This window comes from Bidens hawaiensis, unplaced genomic scaffold (genome assembly GCF_021521415.1).
Source record: "Bidens hawaiensis isolate Kalapana, Puna unplaced genomic scaffold, B.hawaiensis_p1.1 tig00016006_1, whole genome shotgun sequence".
NCBI classification, from domain to species: Eukaryota; Viridiplantae; Streptophyta; class Magnoliopsida; order Asterales; family Asteraceae; genus Bidens; species Bidens hawaiensis.
Genome location: NW_027492444.1, coordinates 298,494 through 303,691, shown reverse-complemented (window position 1 = coordinate 303,691; position 5,198 = coordinate 298,494). Strand labels below are relative to the sequence as shown.

General features: G+C 37.6%; 1 pseudogene; it reads left to right on the top strand.

The window, feature by feature from the left end:
- The first annotated feature begins 1,908 nt into the window (after positions 1-1,908).
- LOC143550318 (parthenolide synthase-like) lies at positions 1,909-3,504 on the top strand (annotated as a pseudogene).
- Positions 3,505-5,198: the final 1,694 nt, after the last annotated feature.

Below are 5,198 nucleotides of genomic sequence, written 5' to 3'. Positions count from 1 at the left end.
ATTTTGGGAAGGTAAGACTTGTTAATGATGAAGTTCTTGATGTTACGGCCATCAACGACATTGATTTGAAGACTTCAGCCAGTACTTCTTGGACTTTGAAAGGCATGAGGGTTATTCCAAGTTTGAAGAAACATTTAATTTTAGTTGGATAGTTGGACGACCAAGGCACGATGATAAGTTCAGGAATGGGAAGTGGAAGGTAGTCAAAGGGAATCTCATGTTGGCTCGTGGAAAGAAAAGGGGATCGTTGTATATTATCGACGTATCACCGAAAGGAGTTGATTCAGTTCCAATGAAATACAAAGCTCGGTTCACAGAATTTGTGGGCAGAAGAGGGTTCTTTTTGCAAGTAATAAACCTAGAGCCAAAGTGAAAATTCAGGATAAGCGAGCTAAGAAGGTTAAATCAGTCGGAGAACACCGTGACAGTGGGAGCACACATCTTGTTTCGGTTATAGTTCCAGGTCGACAATGGATTAAGAAAAATTGTTTTCCAGCTGAAAAGGTCTCTCAAGTGGATTACTTGCTGAATATGGAGAGTGTTTGTTCTCAGGATATCTTAGGATTCGATGGTTTGTTTGAGTGGGAGCTTGCAAGGGGCAGAGAACAGGTTAGGGGCATGTTTAGTCATGATTGACATGTTGTAGCTTTGGGGAGCTTCAACGGGCCTTTAGGTTAGTTGATAGTGGCAACTACCGGAAGGCAAATGTACAAATTACAGAAGTACGATCAGGAGCGCATATGAAAGTGTTCAAGTCCTTTGAGTCAGAGATTGTTGGGTTCATAGACCTTGTTTGGCTCGGTTCATTATATGAAGTCAAAAGAAAAGACAGAAGCAAACATGATATATATTTGACACAGCCATGTATCTTTCAATTTCTTTAAAATTCTCTAGTTTCTTTTCCCAAATCCCCATGATTCTTGAGTGCCTACCACATAAGCAAAGTAAACAACAAAAAAATACATGGCTGTGTCAAAAATTGCTCAGTAACAAAAGAACTATACAAATGCAATAAGTCGACAAGAAGGAAGCAAACGGGACACAAAGTCAAAGGGCAGCGGAAGCGATACGGTTAATATTATCATGATCAGAACACAAACAAACGAATCATAACGAATGTCTAAAATAAGTATCTATACGAATAACAAATTACGAAACAAATATATGGTCACATAAGTTGTATGGTATAAGGAGTGATAAGCGTTGATCACTAAACAAATATTGTACACAATCCCCGTCAGGTTGATGTACCAACTCGTGAGTTGTATGTAGGCAGACACCATCACTCACCAAAATTAAACAAATCTAAAGACGCCATAAACCAGACACACCGTCACGGAAAGTGTTAGGCCACTGATGCCCCTATGCCCCCCGGTGGAATCAACCCACGAATACATCATATTTTAATCTCATAAGTTACAATAACGAAACATGCACTAATGAATACATTGATGATAATTATATCGCATACATAACAGACAACTCTCAAAATAATGAAGCTTGCGCTAAAGAACAACAATGTAGTAAAAAAAAAATTATATAGTACGGTTTGTATTAAAAAAGGATATTTTTCATACCGGATTGTATTGGTTCAAAAGAATATTATATTTTAATGATTTTCCTTTTTTCCTTCTTTCATATCGTCATTATTCATCTAATTAGCCACCATTATATAGACTTATGTTCTTGTGACGACATAAAGACTGTAAATGACTGTTAGCGGGGGAACGTCCATAAGACAACATAGTCTACAAATTGGGACAAGGGGGGTCTCTAAATTTAGAAAATGCAGTGGCCTAACACATAAGAAAATCGCTGTTTAAAAAAAGTAATTAAAGAGAACAAGAGAGAGCCTCCATTATAAATAGAGAAAGGAGTAACTTAAAATACCACCATGAGCCAAATTAAACCGACCACATGGCCATTTTCAATGAATGGGCAGTATTAGTCATCTCCATCTTCTGCATATTTGTTTATAGTACCATAAAATCCAAGAAGTCATTCAAGGCTAAGCTTCCCCCAAGCCCTCCAAAACTTCCCATACTCGGAAACTTGCACCAACTACTCGGTAAGCCTCGTCATGAGGCCTTTTGGCAACTTTCGAAACAATTTGGCCCGTTATGCAAATCCAAATTGGTTCACAACCCTTTCTTATCATCTCTTCTACTGACATGGCCAAAGAAGTCTTAAAAACTCAAGATCACAATTTTTGTTCACGCGCATTTTTCCAAGCTACCAAACTACTAACGTACAATTTTAATGATGTTTCCTTCTCGCCACACAACGATCACTGGAGAGAGATGCGCAAGCTTTTGGTAACCGAGTTCCTTGGTCCTAAGAGAGCTAAGCTAACTAATCATGTGCTGGTGACAGAGATGGAGAGCATTGTCCATTCTCTATCGATAAATCCACCTAACACCGAGGTGAATCTAAGCAGTATGTTCCTAGAAATAGTAAAGCATAAGGTGTGTAAGGTGGCGTTTGGTAAGAGCTATGGAGAACTGCTAGACGATCCGTCATTGGATTTTATGCTCGATGAAACCATTAGATTATTGAATGGATCCGTTGGTGATTCTTTTCCGTGGTTGGGTTATTTTATTGATCAACTTAGTGGATGGAATCGTAGGCTGAATGAAGGATTTAGAAATCTTGATAGGTTCATTGACACAATCATTGATGACCATCTCAAAAATAAAGTGGAAGATGTAAGTGATGAGGACAAAGATTTTGTCCATACTGTACTTGACATGTCTTCTAAACCAAATGCTTCTGGCTATCGACCGAGTTATGCAGATTTAAAAGCTCTTATGATGGTAAACGGTTTATTTTATTGTGTTTTCTTTGATAGAGGTCTAATTAAATATAATCCCCAAATAATGTTTCAGGATATACTTATGGGTGGAATCGATTCGTCTGTTCTGGCCTTGACGTGGGTAATGTACGAGATCATTAAAAATCCAAGAGTGTTGGAAAAACTACAAAATGAAATCCGAAATTGCGCAGGAGAAATACAAAAGGTAGAAGAACTGGATACCGCAAAAATGACATACTTGAAAATGGTGGTGAAGGAGTCATTTAGATTCCACACGCCTGCCCCATACTTGATTCCGCACGCATGTGTAAACCAAACTCAAATTAGTGGGTACGATGTTTTTCCTGGTACGGTTGTACTAATCAATGCTTGGGGGCTAGCAAGAGATCCACGAACGTGGGGAGAGAATGCACATGAGTTTTACCCAGAGAGGTTTGCAAATCCGGATGTTGATTTTGGATATGACAGGTTTGAGATGCTTCCGTTTGGAGGGGGGCGACGGTCCTGCCCAGCGAAGAATACAGCTCCAGGAAATATAGAGTTCGTGATTGCGAACCTACTTTACTGGTTTGATTGGGAACTTCCTAATGGAATGAAGAGTGAAGATTTGATCATAGAAGGAATAGGTACCCCGGTTCTAAGAAATAAAGACCCCCTTTTCCTTATACCCACAAGGCATAAGTAAGCCAAAATGTCAAGCATCGGTTTCTTCTTTACGCCAACGTATTAAAAAAAAAGCAGTACATGCTAGAAGTAGTGTTGTTGAATTATTGTATGTTTGAATTTTGTTGTTATATATTCTCTCCAAATTCTAAAACATTTATCTGTCTTGTATCGATCCTTTGATAATGGCTAGTTAAGTTTTCTAGTATGGTCTTGGTTTCCAAACGCTGCTACTTAGTTTACATAGATCATGGCTCCTTATTTTTTTGGTTTAGTTTAGTCATGTACAATACATGTATGCTTGATGGCAAATTAAACATTTAAATGTTTAATGGTGTAACCCCTACTTTTCTTTTTCTTTTTTTTCTGTATTGTAATCACAACTCACAACCACTAAATTGGCAAAGAAAAAAAATTGGTTTCATGGCCAACGGTGTCACGGTGATAATGATGGATGAGATATCGTAAAAAAATGAATAAAATTTTAATTTTAATGGTATGAGATATCGTTAGTTTGTTATATAAACCTTTAGCGTAACAGAATATTTTCACAGTTTGACTTAATTAAAAGAGAAAAATTCTCAAAATAATCAATTTTGATCAACGTTTTCCAAATTTAGCAATGGTTTTGAAAATACACCAAAAATAGTCATATTTTTTCGTCGGATCCGACGCAAACAAGAACTGATCCGACATATTAACTCAGCATATTAGAAATCGCCACGTGTACAAATATTATGTCACATCTGACGTAAAAAAATCGTCTAACGTAAAAAGTGATGAACTGACGTAAAATTAAACCGTTGGGTCCAACGGTTTAATTCCAGTTACCGTCGAATTTAACGGATTAATCTTTCATCGATTTCTTAACAAAAAATGTGATTCGTGGAAAACAAATACTATGGTTTTGTACACGTCGAAAAACTAAACAATTTACATTATGAATTTGGTTTATTATATGGAGAAATAAGAAAGACGGAGATGAAGATTGGTTATGGAGGTTCAGGTTTTGAGATGTAGAAGATGAAATATTATGTCGGAAGAAGAAACAAGTTTCGTTGGACGACGAATTGGCTTCGTGTTACGTCAGAAGACCAAACATCGTGACACGTGGCGAGATTTTAGAGGCCCATCTAATCCGTCAGATTAGTTCTTGTTTACATTGGATCCGATGGGAAAGGGTGACTATTTTGGATATTTTTTTCAAAACCATCGCTAGTTGGAAAAAAGTTGATAAAAATGGTTATTTTGGAATTTTCCTTAATAGAAATGAAGAGATATTGTAGTTAATCAAGCCGCCAGGGTAAGGTACAACCCACTGGGTCATCTATCACGAGTTCACCCATGACGTTTTCCTTGATATCCAGGTATAGAGTGCATATTTAAGTAACCCATCATTTATATTGGAGGAGACTTCGTCCAAAGCAGTAGGAGACTAAGCTTACTCATGTCAAACTCATTCTTCATTTGTTCTTTAAATCTCCTTATTTGTTACACGTTAGAGCAATGCTTTTGAGGCCGGACCAGTTCGGCCGTTCGATCCTCAGACCAGCCGGCTCGAAGTGGTTCACCGGCCGACTGGATAATTGTTTCGGTTGAAGCCTACCTTTCAAAAATCAGCAATGGTGCCTTTAAAAGATCCTACATATTACGTGCCTTTCAAATATAACTACACATGATCACACATGTTTTCCCAAAGTTTGTTTATTTCACTGAAGGTAAA